We start from the raw sequence: 20,887 nt of genomic DNA, 5'->3' as shown, positions 1-20,887 counted from the left end.
GCCACCCAGGTGCCCCTGACGTCTTTTCTGTTTAAAACCTTGACTTTGTTTCTGTCGTGATTTGTGCGTGCCCTGCCTTCAGTTTGCTTTCCCTGAGCTCATTTCCCTTTTCTAATTTCTTGAGGTGATTGTTCTTCTAAGTTTTTCTGATGATGAAAGTATTTAAGGTATTGGCCTGAGTGTGGGTCTCCTCCACTTCAGTAAAGAATGTGCTCCTTATCTTCATGGTCTCAGTCTGCAGTTACGGGATTTAGCCTCCGTTAGACTCTACACCTGTTTTGAAGACTGTTTCGTAAATGTACCAATGTACTTGAATTGTTCGTGCTTTTGTTTATTCATGTGAAGTTCATCACATTGTGATCATAGAATATTGAGACATTGTGAGGTGTCCTTGATGCCCCCACACTTGACTGGTTTCTGCTAATGTCCCATGAGTTTCTGTAGAGAAGATGCGGGCTGTAATTATCAGGTTGATCTCATCGTGAGATAAGGCATATTTATTTATTTATTTATTTATTTATTTATTTATTTATTGACCCTACTTCTCTAGACCTTCATTAAATTCTTCATCTGCAGAACTAAAAGCACTGGGGTAGTCTTTAATAAAATTAAAGCATATCACTCAATCTCTGCTTATTTTTCTTCACATATTTCCATGCTGTGTTATCTATCTTGGCATATACCTCATATGTGTATGTGTTTTAAGGTTTTTATTTATTTACTGGAGAGAGAGTGTGTGTGTGTGATCACAAGCAGGGGTAGGGGGAGAGAGGCAGAGGGAGAGGGAGAAGCTGACTCCCCACTGAGCAGGGAGCCTGATCTGGGACTTGATCCCAAGACCCTGAGATCATGACCTGAGCCAGAGGCAGATGCTTACTTAACCCACAGAGCCAATCAGGCGCCCTTGGCACATACAATGTTAATATTTCTTTTGAATGTAGCCCTTGTCAGTAGAAACTGATACTCCTGTTTAATGCTTTAAATATTTAATTCTGATTTTACTTTAATGTATCACTTTTTTAAAGTTCCATTTAATTTATTTTTTAATGCTTTTATTTATTTTAAGTAAGCTCTATGTGCAAGATGGGGCTTGAACTCACAACCCCAAGATCAAGAGTGGCACGCTTTACCAACGGAGACAGCCAGGTGCCCTTAACACACTGCTTTTCAATGTGCGATTTCCTAGCGTTCCTTTGTCCCAGTCCTCTTGTCTTTACTGTTACAGGTTTTTTGCAGATAGCATAGAGGTCATTCTTAATTTATGACTCCACCGGAGACTCTTTTGTTCTTAAAAGAGAATGAATACCAGTCTTCAGTGCCGATCTACTTGTTCTCACTCTTGTCATTTTATTCTTTTCCCTTTTATGATTCCTTAATGTTTGCACCATTTTCCATTTCCATGTGATAAGAGTTACTCTGTGACAGTTTTCAAGTTACAATGTTTAATTTTTCAGTTATCTTCTTAAATTTGAAAAAAAAAAATCACCTGAATTTCTGTATGAGCAATGTCCCGAAGCTTGTTGACCTTACCTTCTCTTTGTGTAAGATGAGATTAACACGTCTTTGTTTTCCTTTGGGGTTCTCCTTTCCTTTTAAAAAAATAAATCTATAGATATTTTGATTCAGCTGATCATTTTTTAAATGTTGTAAATTTTCTTTATAAGAATTATCTAGTGACCTGTATCATTCTCTAACTATATTCGGTTGTTTGCCGTTTCTATCGTTTGATTACATTTATTTTTTAAAGATTTTATGTATTTATTCAAGATCGAGAGAGAGAGAGAGAAAGAGAGAGAGAGAGAAGGAGCTCCACGCTGAGCAGGGAGTCCAACTTGGGTCTTAATCCCAGGACCCTAAGATCATGACCTGACCTGAAGGCAGATGCTTAACCAACTGAGCCACCCATGCCCAGTTTGATTACATATTATAAACTATCTTAAAGCACAACTACTCCTTTCTTTTCTTCTTTTTTTTTCTTAATTAAATTTTTGGCTGACTATAGAACTTCTTCAAATACAGTCGACCCTTGAACAACATGAGTTTGAACCCTGAGGATCCACTGATATGCAGGTGGTTTTCAGTAACAACATTACAACCCTGTGAATGTGTTTTCTCTTCCTTATGCTTTTCTTAGTAATGTTGTCTTTTCTCTAGCTTACTTTAAGATTGTGGTTTATGATGCATACATGAAAAATGTGTTGATCAACTGTTAATGTTATTGGTAAGGCTTCCAACAACAGTAGATTATTTGTAGTTGTATGTTGGGGGAGTCAAATTTATACTCAGATTTTCAGCAGCACAGGGGTTGGTGCCCCTAACCGCTGGGTTGTTCAAGGCTCAGCTGTATAATATTTTTATGAAGTACATTTTCTTAATGATGCTTTGCATCCAGAATACCTCTTGCATTTTTTTAGATCTCATACCTTAACAGAAAACTTGGTTTGTTAGAATCCTTTTTTTTTTTTTTTAAAGACTTATTTATCTATTAGAGAGAGAGAATGAGCAGGGGGAGGGGCAGAAGGAGAAGCAGACTCCCTACATGGAGGGACTCCATCCCAGGACTCTGGGGTCATGACCTGAACCAAAGGCAGATGGTTAACCGCTTAACCGACTGAGCCCCTACGTTCCCCTTGTTGGAATTCTCGTATCAACATTCTCTGCCTTCAGAGCTGTGCAGTTCGTTGCTTGCTTTCTTCTGTTGTCAACTAGAAGTCTAAGGCCAGCCTGATTTTGTTCTTGCATCTTAGTGGCCTGGGTACCTTTATTTTTTCCCTTCCCCATGTGATGCTGGCAGTCTTCTTATTTTGACCCCAAAATTCCAAAGTTTCACTGGAAAGTAAATAAAAGACAGTTTTCCTTAATTTATGTATGTGCTTATGCAGATGTATCTATGTTTTCGTTCCTTGGTTGTCTCATACAGAGTGAGCTCCCCCCTCCCCCCCGCCCTTTGGGAACCCGGTATTCCTTCAGGTCAGAAAAGTTTCCTTACATGGTATCTTTCAGAATCGCTTCTGTGATATTTGTTCTGACTACTCCAGGTACCGGAAGTGTCTGTATCTTGGCTTCCTCTTCTGTCTTCAATATCCATGATAATCGACCTTTTTGTCTCTTTGCTCTCCATTGGGTATGATTTTTGAAGTTTGTTTTTCACATCACTGATAGGATTTTTGAGTCTTGTCTTTCCTTGGTATGGGCCCTAATGTAGGGTCAATACCTACCTTTTGAATTACACTTTTGAAAACTGACAGTTGAAAACATTCCTAATTATTTTTTGTATTTCAGTTTCTTTTTGGTTTCATTCACGTGTCTTTCTTTAATCTGTCACGCCTTGTTCCAGAGTCTGGGTTTTGTCCCCACCCCCACCTTTTTTTTTGGCAAGCAAAAATCACATCTTTTTTTTTTTTTTTTTTTTTAAGATTTTTATTTATTTATTTATTTGAGAGAGAGAGAGAGCGTGCACACAAGAGCATGAGCAGGGACAGGGGCAGAAGGAGAAGCAGACTCCCCACTGAGCAAGGAACCTAATGCAGGGCTCCAACCCAGGATCCTAAGATCATGACCTGAGCCGAAGGCAGATGCTTAACTGACTGAGCCACCCAGGGTGTCCCAAGCAAAACTCACATTTTGTTTGAAACTTGTTTCTATTTCCAATAGTGTATCTTTTTCCACATTACCTTTTTCCTTCATTTCTTAGATGTTTTAAGCTGTTTTTATCAACAAGTCTTTCGCGGCCCAATGTGACATCGTTTTGGCTTACTCATCATTGAATGATTAAAGGTCTAGCCCAGCCTGAAACTTGTTCCTGAAAGATCCCATACCTTCTGGAGAAGATAAGATTCCTTCTCTCAGTCAGAAACTGACTGAGACGAAATGACCTCCGTGGTCCAGCAGCTGCTGCACAAACTTGGAGGGAGCTGGAATCATGGGCACTTTCTGCTGGTGTTCTTTGCACGCTTTCTGCTATGTGTCAGGTGAAGCCACGGAAGGAGAGAGTTTCCTGACCCCAGATTTCTCCCTGACTCTGCTCTCACTCCACATACCCTGTGTGATGCTGACTAAATGCCTCTGATATCAGGGCCCTGCTATGCGGCGAGATCTCCTGCCTCTGGTAGGGTAACTTTGGGTGTGGTGGTGCTTCTTCTACTCTCATGCCTTCTGAATGCTGTGGTTCAGATCCCAGGGAGTAGTTTTGTCTCCTACCAGCCATGACCTCCAGCTTTCATTCTTCTCATTTAGGATGGGTACTCATGTGTTTCTCTCAAGATCTCTGCTTGTTTTATCCTCGATAGTGCTGCACTCCTTTCTCAAGAAGGAGAATCAAAAGTCCCACCTGTGGATCGACCTTTGATGCTACACGTCCTATGTTCTATCAAACAAAGGTGTTTTTAAAATGATGGCATGTGTCTGGTACCCCTGCTCTGTTTTCTCTTCTTTTCTTTCTTTTTTTTTTTTTTTTAAGATTTTTATTTATTTATTTATTTGACAGAGATCACAAGTAGGAAGAGAGACAGGCAGAGAGAGAGGAGGAAGCAGGCTCCCCCCCTCAGCAGAGAGGCTGATGCGGGGCTCGATCCCAGGACCGTGGGATCATGACCTGAGCCGAAGGCAGAGGCCTTAACCCACTGAGCCATCCAGGAGTCCCATGCCCTGCTCTGTTTTCCAGCAACTCGTGCATAGTTCCTCCTGTATCTACATTCTTTGGCTAGTGATGTTGAGGTCGATGGAGAGTGGGGCAGGGTGAGAGACTTCTGGAAGAAAATCTGGTATTTAGGGGCACCTGGCTGGCTCCCGTCAGTGGAGCGTGCAGCTCTCAATCTCGGGGTTGTGAGTTCAAGCCGCATATTGGGTGAAGAGATGACTTAGAGGGAGGTAAAACATAAGAGACTCTTATTCTCAGGAAACAAACTGAGTGTTGCTGGGGGGCCGGAGCAGGGCATGGAGAGCGTGGCTGGGTTATGGACACTAGAGAGGGTATGTGCTATGGTGAACGCTGTGAAATGTGTAAGCCTGATGATTCACGGACCTGTACCTCTGGGGCAAATAATACATTATATGTTAATAAAAAATAATAAAAATAAATAAAAAATAAAAATTATCAAAATCACCCCCAAAATAAAATCTTAAAAAAAAAAAGGAAATCTGATATTTCAAGATCTACATTTCTGAAAACACAGATGGAGAGGACTGTGAATTTTATAAAACATTTGTGAAATTCTCTTAAATAATGAACTCCCCCAGGACACCTAGCACATAAAATAATTTATAAAAGTTAGGCTTACACAGAAATTGTCAGACACACAGTCTTTGTTGATAGTAAAGTACACCTGTATCTCTGTGTAGTCCCCATGAGCGTGAAGCTGAGTGTGGTCCAGTTAGGCACAGGAGAACACGCATGTGGCAGACAGTCACTTTGCCTGCGATAATGTTTAGGATTCACAAGGATGTCCGTTTCACCCTTTGCACTTTCCCTGGCAGCGTTTGGGTTCTGATATTTCAGCCTAGCACGTGATTGCTTCACTCCAGAAGCTTCGGGGATCCTTGCAGGACCTCTCCTACTAAGGAGAGCAAGAATGCCCACATACTTGAAGGAAACAAAGAACAGTCGTGTCCCATGTCTTTGAATAAGAGTGGAGAAATAGCTCTTTCCACATCTGAGCACAATGTAGTCAGAAGCAACAAGAGAGTAGCAAAGCATACTTTCCTTTTACTGGTCCACCTTCAATGATTATCCATCAAGGCAGCTCAGAAAAAGAGACTGCTGGGAAAAAAAAAAAAAAAAAAGACTGCTGGGGGCGGGGGCAGCAAGGGAGGGAGGAAGAGACCCGGGGGGTGCGGGGGTGGAGTTGGGGGGGATTGGAAGAAGACCTAGGTGGAGCTGGTCTGCTTCCTGCCAGGACATCCAGGTCACAGACAGTTCTAGAACAGAGGGAGGGCAGCATGCTGGGGCTCTGTGGAAGAGACCCAGACTTAGTGCTGTGGCTTGCAGGCCAGGTCAGTGGCTCATACTGAAATGTCACTGTGTGCATTGCAGTTTGGGCTAAAGATCCACTTACAGCTTAAGACACAAACTCCTGACTTTTTTTTTTTTTTCCTATGAGACTTTAATCTCTCATTTACTGATAAAATTATATATGGGGAGGAGCCATGATGAGAAAACAGACGAGGAATCCTTCGCCAGTCCCTCAGCCCGGGTTCAGGGGCCTTGGTCTATAGAGTGAGCTGCTTCCTGTTCTTTGCCACCCTGGGCACGTCAGACCAGCTCATGGATCCCCGGAAGCACATGTTGTGATGTTCAGGCCTGGGGGTGACCACCTTAGGATCCCTGATCAATGTCTTTGAGATTTTGCATGTGAAAAATGGGCCAGGAGTCATCATTACAGATTAGGAAACAATGGTGGGGGGTTACCCTGGACCTAGGGTATCTTTGTTTCCCGTGAAACATTCTGATGTAAAAGCAAGGGCTGGTTCCTAATGATAGACCGTGTTGCATGTGGCAGATGGGGACATTGCTGTGTGTTTTGACATGTCAGATGGAAACACACCTGGCTCCTGCATGTCCCCCTTAAATTTCCCACCCCAGACAGGGACAGGCAATCTATTTTGAAATCGTACGTGAATATAACACTGACACATTGGAACGTGCTTTCCACGGTTACTCATGAACTAACACGTACCTAACCTTGGAAACACTTTCCACGTCCAGGTAACCATCACACGTTTAACACCGAGGCTCTCTTAGTGGCCTTGATTGATTACTGAATATTGATTGAGCGTATGTACTGTGCAAGGTGTTCTTAATATACGATTTCATCTCCTGTCACAACTCATTTGAATTAAGTATCATCATTTTATGGTTAAGGGAATATAGACTTGGAAAATTTCTGTAACATGTCCTAGGTCACATAGCTAGTAAGCTTTGAGGCTCATCCCGGGGTCTCTGGCTTGATAACCTACATTTTTTCCCTACTGCACTGTGCTGACTCTTGATTTTCTTACAGAAGAGAGGCTTTGTTTCTCCTAAAGGTCGTGTCATCCCAGAGTCTCTTAACCCAGAGTTCCAGAATCTCTCCTCCTGAGCTGTCCCTTTCCCCAAAGATCACACCCGTTTCCCATGTCTCTTGAACAATCCTGACTCATGAGCAAATGGTCCTACAGAAGGAGCGGGAGGGGATTGTGTCCCCACAGTGTTATCAAAGCACACAGTGTTGTAAGGATAAGCCTTGCAGCAGTGCAGGGATCATGAACTGTATTCACAGGTCCGTTCGGAACTGGTTCTCCATGGCTTTGGGAAGGCAGGACCCTGTCCAAGTTTCTACATCAGTGAAGTGAAAGGGTGAGGGTAAGGTCCGTTCTAGTGCAGTCAATATGCACTGGAAAATAGGAAGCCTGACCATCTAAAACAGAATTTAACGCTGTCATCAAATGGAACATACACAGTGAGTTAATGGAACACATAGCTCATGATTCAATTCACTGATACTGTGCCCCATAGTAGTTGGCTATTAGTGGGAGCAGATCACATAAGTGGCTATAATTTGTAGTACTTTTACACAATTAAAACATTTTGTCATTTTTCACTTCTTGGTTTGTTGACTAATGTCTATAATTAGTGGGTTTTCTTCTGATATGATACATAATTTTGATATATACATGTGTATGTGTGTAATTTACATATAACCTTCTAATAGTTGGGCTTCTCTGTATCTCCCTCTTCCAAAAACCTAAGTGTGAAGCATTTTCTTGATCCCATTATTCTTTGTCTCTTTTTATTGAGGGGCTCTTGGAAAGCATTTGCATCTGTTCCCCATTGCTCAGATCTGGGCCTTTACCGATCTCTCCTTCGTAAAGTCTTAGCCTAGGAGAGGACCAAACAAGGAGACCCTGGTTTGTGGATTCAGCTTCCATGGCCCTTCCCACCAGGTCCTGTTCTTTTGGGGGGAGGTTGGGGCTCCTAATGCCAACCTAGGAGCAGACCCAGGGACTGATGGGAACTCAGCCTGTGTCCCTCATGTTACAGCTGTGTTGGCTGCAAGCATCCCACATGCTCTTTGCCCTGAATCTTGCCTGTGGGTCCTCCTCCTTCCTGCATCCCTTCTCCAGCCTGGATGCCTCTTTGCCCCATAACTTCCTTTCCCTGGCATTCTGTTTGCCCCGCTTGGCATTTCAAGCCTCACCTGCTTCTTCCGCCTGTTCTGCTCTTGTGATCATGCCCTCTCCTGCCTCTCTAAACCTCTGCCACAGTGTTTATATTTGATCTGTGCAACTCAACTCAGATCCCCACAAAGCCTGAGTCAAGCCTGGTGCTTTGGTGAGCTCACCACATTTATGGTGGGGTGGGGCCTCTCTTCCTGCCGGGTCACTTGCACATCTCAAAACTTGCCTTTCCCTGTGAAATTTGTTTTAAATAAATTATGCTCCGGCTGCCGGGGGCTCAAGGCTGACTAACCTCAATTGTGGGGCTTTTGGAGGCACCCTCCCCCGAAAATTGCTACCGGATGGAGGACTGGGAGGAGGAGGGGGCGCCCTGAGGGCTGGTGCTGTATCCCTAGAATCCTGGCTTCCAGGATCTGGTGGGGGGGCTGAGAGGAGAGGCACAGAGAAGGGTGGTAGGTGAACTCAGGCAGGAAGAGAGCCCAAGAAAAGAATGGCATCTGAGAGAAGGACTAGTCCCCGACCTGCCTTTAGGGGGCGCCTGGCTCCAGGCGCACAAGCTCCAAAGCTGGTCAGAACCAGGTCCTTTTCAGTTCCCAGTGATTGTGGACAGATAGCCTTAGATGGGAAGGAATCAGCCCCAGGCGCTGCACCCACCTCCACTGGGGGAACCCCAGCGTTCTTTCTGAGGGTAGTGTATAGTCTTCAAGATAGCACTATGCCAGGCACTTTATATTCATGATCTCCTAATGAGCATATCATATTACATGGTATCATAATAATTCCTACTTCACGAACACATTCCTGAGGCTCCCATGGTCATAAGTTTGCCCATCGTCTTAGCAGAGAATGACCCCAGCCTGGGATTTCGACGTTTTTCCGTCATTATGGTGGGCCTTAAAAGTGAACCAAAATCAGCTTTTTAAAATGAGAGAGTTACTGTAATTTATCTCCCGGTTCAGAATGTTGGCGGCTGGCCTATGCTGGGGTTTAAAGGAAAGCAAAGCTTTCGATTCTTTGGTTAAAAAAAAATCAAAAGTTTTAAAGGACAAGTATTTTTTTCGGAGGGCAGAACACTGACCAGAGTATATTCATAGTGAAACAATGTGTTTCACTGGTGTTAATATTGACAGGGTAGGAGGGGGAAAGAGTTACAGAGCAGAAACCCCTGGGGCTTGAAGGGGAGGCACCGTGGGGGACCAGTGGGGAAGGATCCTGTAGACAAACTTCACCTACTTTACAATCTGGGTTAACACAGCTCTGCTTCACCTTCCCCTGGGATCAGAAAAATAGATGTTAGGCCAGTTCCTTGGCTTCTGCTTCGCTCACAAAGGACAGTTTAGTGTGGGGGTAATATTCATTCCTTGAATTCCCCTGGCGTGGGTTTTGAAAACTTTTAAGATTTATGGATTAGTTGAGAACCCTCACTCTGAAATGCATGAGAATTTTCTCCTTGCAAAATAGATTCCACTTGGACAAAATCTCGTTGTATTTCTCCTCTTGAGTTATTGAAACAAATAGATTTTAAGTGTCTGGCTGGCTCTTCACCGCATCCTGTTAGAAGGTCAGAATGGAAAAAGATGGGTGTTAGCTGTGCTGCTGGAAGAATACATTCGAAGCCCCCTGGGGAACCTTGGAACTCCACGGCTCATCCAGTATCCTGCAGGCACATTTTTTTCCCCCTTCCTCTTGGTATAAAATCAATGCTGGCATGGAGCGGTTTGCTCTCCGTGTCTCATTAGAGTGAAGACATTAATATTAGGAATTTCGTGTTCGGTTTTAGCCTTTTGATGGGGGGTTTTCTTTTTTCTTTCTTTCTTTTCTTTTCTTCTTCTCTCCCCCCCCCCTTTTGGACTACCTGTGTAATTTCAGGAACAAGCCCGGCTTTGTTATGCTTCCTTAATCTTACCTCACCTGGCCTAGATAACATGCATTCCAAATTGAATTGAGAGTTTGCAGGGAGGCAGCTAAGCAACAGGCTCTAACAGCTGGGTCATTTTCTAAGAATCAAAGGACGTGGCTTCAGTTTCCAGGTCTGGCTTTGGCCTGCTTGGTGAGAGCTGACATTTAACTTGTCTCAGCCTGTGCACTTGGGGATGATTAAAGTGGCTGTCTGATTCATAACTTATAGGTGATTACACTTGTAAAGTATTTGGAAGCCCTCTTCTTTCATTCATTTATTCAAACAAACATTTGTTGTTGAATGAATGGTGACTTTGATTTAAAAACACGACAGACATAAAACACTGGCAGCTTGTAGATAGCAATTTTTTTATTTGCTCTCCTAAAGGAATTTCATTACCAAATCCTCGTGAATCTTGAACCTCTGAGAAGAATAATCCTTTCCTTTGTTGGAGTTTTAAATTTAGAATAATCAGACAATAGTGAAACATTCTGTTCAAAGCATTCCTTTTAGGCTACCCATTTATTATACACTGCTCTTAAGAAGAGATGAATTTGATTAGCATTGAACATTCAAGTCGGTGTTTTTGCATTGCTAATACTGGGGAGAAATTTTCAAAAAGTTGTGCCTGCTGTTTAATATTATTATATAGTCAACTTTTAATTGTCTGTACTGATGGAATATAATCAGCGATGTGTGGACTCCAAAATCATTTCCCTTGGCTTTGGGAAGCTTTTATTTACCTTCCATTATGGTTTTGCTCAGACTAGTATTAGAATTGTGCCACATTCTTGTGCACACAGCTCATCATAGAACGTAGGATGAAAAGCCCAAAAGTATACCAGGGGGTTAGGGAAAGGTCAACTGGAATTCAAAACATTTATTACAGATAATACACAGAATGAAGGATTCCAAGATTATTCATCTTGATTATTAGATAGAAACTAATGGCCCATCTTTCACTGCAGTTGTCTAAGGGGGGAAAAAAGCACAATAAACCACTTACAAGTTTTCTGTGTACTGTTCTATTATTGTTGCCCCTTTTGCCTTTTGAAATTTTGTAAAGTGTAACCTGCTTAAGTCACCCCAGTAACCCAGCAGCAGTAAACGCTGTCGGATCTGTGACCTCCAAAGTGTGCTGTGCACACCCCTGGGGCTCTAGGTGGGCCTTTTGGGGGAGTAGAAGGGCTGGAGTCTTGACCTATTAACGTTTCTAAATAATGTCACTGTTACTGGTGTTGGCTCTTACTGTTTATTACTAAAAATACCTCTTCCCTTTTTGTTATTCAGGCTAAGCTTGTTTTTATGGGCAGCAATTACAGAAGGGAATTTTTGGAGGGTTTGTCTTCTGCATAGTGGCCTTCTGGATCTCAAAGGTCTTCTCCTCATAAAAATATATTTCTGTGTCAGCCTGCTCTAGAGCCCTCCCCTCCTACCATTTTTAGCCCTGTGTGGTTCATTCACCTGAGCGCTTGTGAAATTGCTTAGTTGTGCTTTTGGAAACCCATGAAAGCTGGCTCTTCAGTGTGAGATAAGGGATGCTCTGTGAGCATGAAGTTGCGGACACACAGGAAAAGAAAACCATGACGATGCAGTTTGGTGTGGCACCAGTCCTCGATAAGTCAGGAAGGAGGTCTCCAGCCCCGCTCACCTGGCCTGTTGGTTGGTGGAATCTGGTTGCCATCGCTGGGCTTCAACAAGTTGGAAACTGCACTTCGTATCTTCTGCTGGCCCGCTTGGCATCTGGTCAGGGTTTCACCTGATTCCATGCCCGTGCAGGTGACGCTGTAGTACACAATCCTTCATCACCCCAGCTGGACACCAAGCAAGGAGAGCCTTGGGAGGGGTGAGGCGTGGCTCTTTGGTGGAGGCTGGTTTCTAAGTTCATGTTCTTTCCAGCCAGCCAGCATTGCAAATACATGTCCGCTTGCAACCACCACAGGCCCTGGAGCAAAGCTGACTTCACATTTGGGAAACAGACTCTGTTGTCTGGCCCCAGGTCTCTTGCTCTCCGGCTGCCCCGTCCCCATCTTTGCTGACCCGTTCGCGTCATTTCCACATCTGGAAGCCAGCGTCCTCGTGTTGTCCTGACTTACTCCCTTGCTCTGACCTCCTGGAAAGGAAAAGAAAACCAGTTTCTGAATGTCTGCTCTGCGTGTGGTTTGGGCTGCATACTTTTATATACATAATTGAACTTTATCTTTGCACCGACTTTCTGAGGCAGGTGTTTGTCTCTTTTCACAGTTGATGAACTTGAGAGTCAAGCTAATACATAACTTCCCCAAAGTTACAGTAAAACTAAGATAAGTACCCAGCTTTGATTCAAAATCTGTTCTCTTTCCATACATGAGTGTAGTCCTCTTTCTTTCTTTCTTATTTCTTTGATATTCCACTTCCAAGGTAGCATATTATTCCTACATTTAAAGAGAGAGAATCCTTAAGCTAAAGGAAAGATTCTAATTATAGAGTTTCAGGTATCCATGAGTTGTTGGAGGGCTGTGCCCTTCCACAGTGCCACCCTGGTAGCCGGCCCCTGCTGGGTGTGACAAGCTCTGTCATGTGCATCAAAGCATCATTCTGGACGCGCTCTCTTTCTTTTCCTGAATCCTAGACGGCTCGCTTCTGTTTCCAGCAGTGTGGAGAACTCGGTGGCTTCTCTTTGCTCTGCTGGCCAGGGATGTGTGCTTTCCTGGTTTCCTAATAACACTTGAACGGTGTCGGGAGCGCAGATACCTTACTTCCAGCCTTCTCTCCTAAGTGTAGGATTTGGCAGCCCTGCAATGAGGTCTATGCTTCCCCTTCCACTGAAGGGAGCTTTATGTTGTTCATCAGAGGGCCGCGGAAGACATTCCTCCCAAAGAAACACTTTCCTGCCCTGCTGCAGTCATGGTGACCGGCAGAAGGCGCGGTCCCTACATGCCCAGCAGGACTAAGGGGCGTGGGTGAGCACATCCGTCTTGTACCCTGGAGACACTTCGCTGCTGACGAAGTTCCCTTACAGAGCCCAGAGGAATTTTCCTCCTTCCACCGGAGGTGTTCATAACCTCTAATTTGCTCACCATGACTCTTGTAGAAAGGAGTAGGAGCTGAAGCCACTGGCGGGCTGCCACGGAGCCGCTGCGGGCGCGCGTCCCAGAGCGGTGGCGCTGCCGCGTGGGTGCAGGGATGCAGATGGGGCGGGCCCAGGGAGGCGGAGCCACAGCGGCCCGGCCCCCTCCCCACGCCCCGGAGGTGTGTGCCTCGGCCCCCGGACAGCCAATCAGGGAACGGGGCGTGGCAGCAAAGGGGAGGGGGGAGAGGGAGGGGAGGAGCTGAGCTGAACTGGTGGGTGGGTGGTCCGGCTTGTTGGAAATGGCTCCTTTGCAAGACCTTAGAATAAATGTTTCGCCTTTTTTTTGTACTCTGTGCCTGACAGTGAAGGGCATAGCCCTTGCTGGAGATGTGTCCTCATTCAGGTTCTGCCATGGGAAAAGGGCTCCTCTGTGCCGCTGCGGTAACCTCCACTTGCTGCTGTGGGCATAGAAGTGGGCGCTGACCTCATTTCCCGTAGGAGTTTATGGGGATGGGAGGAGGACTAATTAGTCCCTCATTAAGCACGTACCGCGAAGTACAGTAATTCTCCTGAAAAGGTAATCTAGTCGCGGAATAAAAACCAGACACCCTTGCGAATCGGAATACAGAGTCATTTTAAATAAAAGCATTTTGTAGTTGTGGAAGATGATTGTGTTTGAATAGGATCTTTACATTACCGTGTTACAAAGGGATCCTTTAAAATGTGATTTGAAGGGCACCTGACTGGCTCAGTGGGTAGAGCATGCGAGGTTTGAACTGGGGGTTTTGAGTTCGAGCCCCACACTAGGTGTAGAGGTTACTTAAAAATAAAATATTAAAGAATTTTTTTTAAAAAAGGCTAATTTTATTTTAATATTTTTGCCCAGGTTGAAAGTTGTCTCAATCTGGAGTTTCAGCTGAGGTTCCAGACACTTTTTTTTTAATGTAAAAAAAAAAAAAAATGCTTCCAGCACCAGATACTAAATATCAAAATAGAATTGCTTTGTTTACCACACTTTTCAAAGTAAATGGGAGTCGGAGGGCTTTCTTGACCAGGAAGGAAAGGCTCGCTCTTTTTTATACTCCCTGGCTAGGTTCCAGCTTACTGGCCTAAAAAGTAAAGGCATTACCAGTGTGATTAGTATAAGGCCCCTTGGCCCTACTTAATTAAAACAGTGAGAGAATATAATAAGAAACAGAAGACTTCACTGTAGATGCCAGAAAGAAAACACACACACACACACACACACACACACACACACACTTAACAGTCCTTGATAACACTGGTTGTTTGTTTGACTTTTTATCACATACAGTGTTTCAGAGACATGCATCCTATAGTTGAAGCCTCTGATTTTTCCTCCCCCCCACCCCCCGCCTCCCGCCTGGTCCCCTTGCTGTCTGCCTCTTACACATTTCTTTGCTTGTTGGGGTTAACCAGTAAGAAAGAGACCAGACCAGAGAAAGAATGCAGAAACATGGTCAGGATAATTTAAAATTCAGATAGTGGTTATAACCCATAACGGATACTGTGGGGAAGAAAGTCAAAACTGTTGACAACAATATTGGCCAAAAGCTATGTTTCACACACCTCGGTTCATGTAAGTTACAGAAGGTAGACTAGCTCCTCCCGTGATTCACCTCCCTGTCTGCTGTGCACTTGTGCTGTCCCTTGTTACTGTTCCAGTAAAAAGAGGTTCTGTTCATTGTCTTTGCTTCTCCTTATGCCCTTTATTTGCTAACTCTCCACGGAGCCTCAGCCCAGTCTGTTGCTACTGGGCAGGGAAAGATCCAGAACTGACTAGTGTGGCATTCACACTCTGAGCCAGGATCAAAGGTCAGGAGCCTCGTGGTTCTGGTTTTTGGGAGAGGGAAGAAAACTTTCCCTCTATGCCTACATCTGTCAATATCCAATTTTTAAAATTTTGCCATTGTGAAATAAAAACTAATAAAGCTCTTCTTCATCTCTTGAGTATCAGTTCTGATTCTCTCTAATACTGAAGGAAATAAGGAATTCTCTCAATTTGCCGTAGTGTTATGTGTTTTAGGGTCCTACGTGACTTCCTATTCCCAGTACACAGTTTCGGTCTCTGGAACATAACGTACTCTAGGTTCACACTCTTTGACACCGTTGGTAGCCACCTTGCTTAAGAATTAAATGATTGGGAAATACGGCCATGAGGAACTTTCAGATTCTTTATCCTCATCCACTCTAAATTATCAGTTAATGCACATTTGAAGGTGAAGAAATAAACCTATCCTGGGAAGGAACTCTCCCTTGTAACAGTTAGTGAGGAGTAAAGTATATATTCACCAACGTGACAGGTGTAGGGTGTTTATTTCTTTGTGGATAAGTTGGGGCTACCAAGTAAAATAAAAAAAATACATTAAATAGGTCTTTTTCTTGATTTTAATATGATTTAAAGACTGGTGGTATACACTGCTGTTAGGACCACAGATTGGCATAGCCATTTTGGAAAACAGCTCAGCAGTGTTGGCTGAGTCTGTGTGTTCACGTGCCTTGTGACCCAGCTGGTCTTAGGCAGCACCCCAGAGAAACTTGGCTTCTTTGTATTGTTTCTAATAGGGGGAAAAATTAAAAATAACACTAGAAGCTGAAAGTGTCTTAAATCTATCAGAAGTAGAGTGTTGAAAAATTGGCACAAGGGAGTATTATACAGCCATAAAAATGAATAAAGCACAGGTTATTTGCAACACCATAGTTAAATATTAGAAACAGTGTGGTGTGAAAAAAAATTGAGGCCCAGAAGACTCCATGTAATATGAGAGAATGGTTTATAAAGCACAAAATTAAATTGTGTATTTTAGGGCATGATACATATAAAATTCAGGGTTGTGGTTACCTTTGGTGAAGGGCTTAAGGAAATTGCAGATAGGGGTATGCAGCACTGCTAGCAATGTCTTGAATAGGATGGTAGATTTATGAACACTCTGTTGTTACATTTTATAGATTACATACACATGGCTTGTATTCTCATGGAAGTTTCAAATTGTGCATAATACAAATATATATTTTTTGGATTGAAAGTTTTTTCCCATTTTTATGAGATAGAATTGACATATGGCAGTGGTCTAAGTTTAGGGTCCTAGTGCTGTGTAACGTTTTGACTTAACATATATCGTGACATGATCACCATGATAAGTTGAGTTAAAAGCCATCAGCTCATGTAAATAGAAAAAAAAAATGTTTGTTTGTTTGTTTTTAACCTGTGAAGAGATGTCAGGGTTTACTTTTCTTAGCCACATCCTTATATATTATAGAGTAGTATTAACTGTTGTTACCTTGTGGGCAAATACATGTTAAAAATAAAAATATTTTTAAGGTGATAACGTATAACACAAGTCAGAATTTTTTCTTGTTACTTCCACGTTCTACCCATTTCTTAGTAGAGTCCCCGGGGTCTTGACATCACACAGGAGTGGTTGTGAAGGTCTAGTCCAACAGTGAAATCCCTGGGGTCGTTTGGGTGGCGTAGGGTATAAAGCGAGGCTGACAGTAGCCACTAAGTGGAATGAGCTAGAAGACACAGAAACCCCCCCTTCCTTCCTTCCTGTGAACACCCCGAAAATCTTGGGGGATGGAGGAAAGAGGACCCAGCAGGTAAGGCTTGGTGACCTTTTGGAAAATCCATATTTATTGCCTCAACAGTGACGAATGGTTCCAAATGTGGACAGTCGGCGTGGCTGGGTTATTACGAGAAACTTGCTCTTTTGCTGCCCACTGTTCTTTCCCGAACAAAATATGGCCTTTTGAGTGAGGGGGGATTTGGCATGTGTGCGATGATGTAATCTGTTACGCAGCCAGGCAAAGTGTCACCGGCTCAAAGGTTCAGTCTTGCAGAATTAACATCAGATCTGCGAGAAATTGGTCCACGTGGGAGTAGGAATTACAACCAAAGTGGAAAATGCACGCCAGGGCTGGTGTTGGGTCCCGAAGTTCTCCACTGCTGAGACGCGTCACGGCTGCAGGGCCAGCGGGTCCAGGAGGGGAGGGCACCTGTCCCCAGGGAATCGCCAGCTCTGTCGTCAGAAGCCAAACAGAAGAAGGTGTGTCAAGCTGGTGTGCAGAGGGGGAGCCTGACTCTCGATTTCCATTACATGAGTGCGTGGAATCGATGCCCAACTGAGCGTTGGTCACGAGGACACGGGAGTGCCCCCCCAACCCCCGCCCTGTGTAGTGTGGTATTTTTCAGACTAATTCTCAGACAGGAAAATGTGCAGCATGGCTCTTGTCTAAAATAGTTTCGACATCATTTATGTAATGTCAGTACATCTGGAAGTGAAAATGCTAAGAGTTTCATTTCACTAAAAGTGGGAAAAAAAATTTTTTTTAACTTTAACCTTTAACTTCAGATCACAATTAGTGGCATTTTCACCACCGCATTGAGAGTATCGAAGTGTGTGTAATCATTGACACCTCGAGCCAGTATCGACTGAGAACATTTTATGCACCAGGAACCTTATGTAGGTTGTTAGGGAAAATGTGGAGAGGTGGTCAGTGACTCTCAGGGCCTCATAGTCGAGAGAGGGAAACATTACGTTGGACAAATAGGGTCTGTGTGGGGGCATGTCATAGGGGAAGTGAGGTTAGTGGTATCTGAGCTGTATCTTAAAGCAGGAGTAACATTTGAATGAGTGCAAAGGACATCCCCAACTGTTGATGAACCAGCATAAAGAGGAATTTTGCCTTATGAATCCCTAAGATTTCACCGGATTGTATGACACAAACACAAGCATCATGCTAATGAAATTAATAGTAAATTCAAATAAAAATAAAGTAAATTGAGACTTTTTCCCCCTCAATTTGTTCAACCTTTCCATCTTAATTATGTTATAAAGAACAGCATGTTTGGGGCGCCTGGGTGGCTCAGTGGTTTAAACCTCTGCCTTTGGCTCAGCAGGGAGCCTGCTTCTCCCCTTTCTCTCTGCCTACTTGTGATCTCTCTCTCTGTCAAATAAGTAAATAAAATCTTTTAAAAAGAAAAAAAAAAAAAGAACAGTATGTTTGCATTACGTTAAAGTGCCCAGTGGTTGTGGCCAACGAGTAGAATCATAACTCAGTTGAAGAGTAGTTTCATATTTTAGTGGTAAAACAATTAGAAGTTAACTAGTAAACTAGAATTACTAGAAGTAATTCTAGTTTGTTTCAAAAAATGGGTGAGCCCCAGTTAGAAATCTGACTTGCTTTTTCCTGTGTCACAGAGCTAAAGAGGAGCTGAGAACAGAAATCTCAAAATGCAATAATGCTGGTACGTTATAGTATTGCGGTACTATAGCATTCATTATGCCTTTTGGCCAGCATGCAAGAGAGAGAACGGTCAAGGGCCAAATTAAAAGTTTGCTTCTTAAGGTAAAGTATTACCAGTTCATTCCGCTCAAGCGTGTACTGGCAACACTTGTAAACAGTTCCTTCTCACATTATTTTTTTTTCCAAAAAACTGTTACAAAATTGCCTTGCCTGTTTTTCTCTCCTTTGCACAGTCTGTGTCCTTACGTTTCAGCAATTCTAAATCAGAGCGGCATCTGATAGATGACACATGGAATGTATTTGCTAATCATCTATGGCCTATTCATTAGGCTTATAGGGAATATTTATTTATCAAATCATGATTCTGTCCAGTAATTAAAAGAAAGGGACGAATTTGTATCTCTATCATTTTTTTTTTAAGCAAAAGAAGTAGTTTGTAGTAAGCACTTCTAATCATCTCAGCTGAATGTTAATAGTGTTGGAAGGATAAGATGTGTTGTTTCAATCATTTAGATTTTATAGATAATTTTTATACAGAAATACTTTTATTCTGTTGAGGCTTTTGTATCTCTCCACATATGTGGCAGATTACAGCTTTGCGCAGTGGCAGTATCGTAGCCAATGAGGTTTATCCGAGGCACGATTATTGCTAATTGAAAGAACAGTTTGTCCTTTAGCTATAGTAAGACTCTTCTTTATCCCTAGTTTGCTAGATGCAAACTTCAGCCATTTTTATGGCCTTACAGAGACAGTAATACTAATTAATGTTTTAATAGGAAAAAGTGTTGGCCAATAAAACTGTTAAATTTGAAGCTTGGATTGTAAATTCAACTTGGTTGCCCTAATGACAATGTTGATACTGATAATGATTATGCAATTAATATTTATGGAGTGCTTCTAGAATGCTGAGCTCTGTTGTAAATATTTTACTTATATGATTTAATTTCCCCAACTTCTCAGCTAAAGGAGGTGTTCTTAGGCCCACTTTACAGATGAATTCATAACCATTATATCTCACATTTAGTAATAATTAAAATATACTATGTTAATAACCTATTTTAGGGGCTCCTGGGTGGCTCAGTTGGTTAAGCATCTGCCTTCGGCTCAGGTCATGATCCCAGGGTCTTATGATCAAGCCCCACATCAGGCTTCTTGCTCAGTGGGGAGCCTAGTTCTCCCTCTCCCACTGTCTCCTAACTCATGCTCTCAGTGTCTCTCTATCTCAAATAAATAAATAAAATCTTTAAAAAAATAACATTTTAGGGGCGCCTGGGTGACTCAGTGGGTTAAAGCCTCTGCCTTCAGCTCAGGTCATGATCCCAGGGTCCTGGGATCGAGCCCCGCATCGGGCTCTCTGCTCAACCGGGAGCCTGCTTCCTCCTCTCTCTGCCTATGTGTGATCTCTCTGTCAAATAAATAAATAAAACCTTAAAAAAATTAAAAAATAACATTTTAAATACTCAACTCTGAAGCTTTGCACATATGAAATTTGTATGTATCATAATAGCTATGTTTGTATATGTATATGGTATATATATGCATATACATGTTTGTATGTGTATATATATCTAGGTATGTATGTTCTTTTGTTCATTCACAAATACTGATTTGTAGACTGTGTGTTATAGGCTGCTGTGCTAAACTGTGGAGATAGTACAGTCCCTTGCCTTTAAGGGACTTCCAGTATATTGGGAGAAGTGGACTCATTTAAGATAAAAGTACAAGAAAATATGATCATTGCTTAATATTTTTAAAAGATTTTATTTATTCATTAGAGAGACAGAGAGAGCACAAGTGGAGGGAGCAGCAGGCCAAGCAAGAAGCAGGCTTCCTGCGATGCGGGGCTCGATCCCAGGACTCTAGGATCATGACCTGAGCCAAAGGCAGACACTTATCCGACTGAGCCACCCAGGGCACCCCTGATAACTGCTTTAATAGGGAAAGTACAGGGTGTTGTAGAAAAATGGGCAAAGAATGGCACCAGCTTCCTAGAAAGTACCAGAGAGGTTTTCACAGAGAGGAGTCCTATTTCTGAGACTTGAAGAATGGGTTTGAAACAATGATGTACCAAAGGGACAGAGAAGGTTGGGGTACAGAGAGGAGCTAAAGCAAGGCAGGGTTGGTCAGGCCAGGAAGCCACAGGGATGGAAGTGCTACCAGACCAGGGACATGGCGGGCTGGGGTCGGATCTCAAGGAATCTCGTGTGCTGTCCGAAGGAATGTGGACCTTACATTCTGTGTGTTGAGAAGCCATCAGGAAGTTAATTCAGCAAACACTCATTAAATTATGATAAAGGATGCTCTTCTTCCCACGTTCTCTCCTTCCTTTTCTCATTTATTCATTCAGCAGATTTCTACTGAGTGTCTCTAATGTGCCAAGCATGTGTTGAATACTGAGGGTAAAGGGTGGGCAGGAACATACACAGTTTTGCTTTCCTGGAGCTTACTAGTTAGTAGGAGAAACAAGCATTAATCAACGAATCTAGAAAAAAAAAAGAGGCAAAATTAAAAAG

General features: G+C 43.0%; 1 protein-coding gene and 1 non-coding gene across 3 annotated transcripts in view; both read left to right on the top strand.

Moving 5' to 3' along the window:
• Positions 1 to 20,887, top strand: part of ATXN1 (ataxin 1) — a 317,212-nt gene that overhangs the window by 56,276 nt on the left and 240,049 nt on the right. The window lies entirely within an intron of this gene.
• On the top strand, positions 18,967 to 19,112 carry LOC122897154. Its single transcript, XR_006382476.1, has one exon. It is a non-coding gene; the product is annotated as a U4 spliceosomal RNA (small nuclear RNA).

Source organism: Neovison vison, chromosome 1, assembly GCF_020171115.1.
Source record: "Neovison vison isolate M4711 chromosome 1, ASM_NN_V1, whole genome shotgun sequence".
NCBI classification, from domain to species: domain Eukaryota; kingdom Metazoa; phylum Chordata; class Mammalia; order Carnivora; family Mustelidae; genus Neogale; species Neogale vison.
Note: the sequence above shows the minus strand (reverse complement) of the source record. Positions and strands in the feature narration are given on the sequence as shown.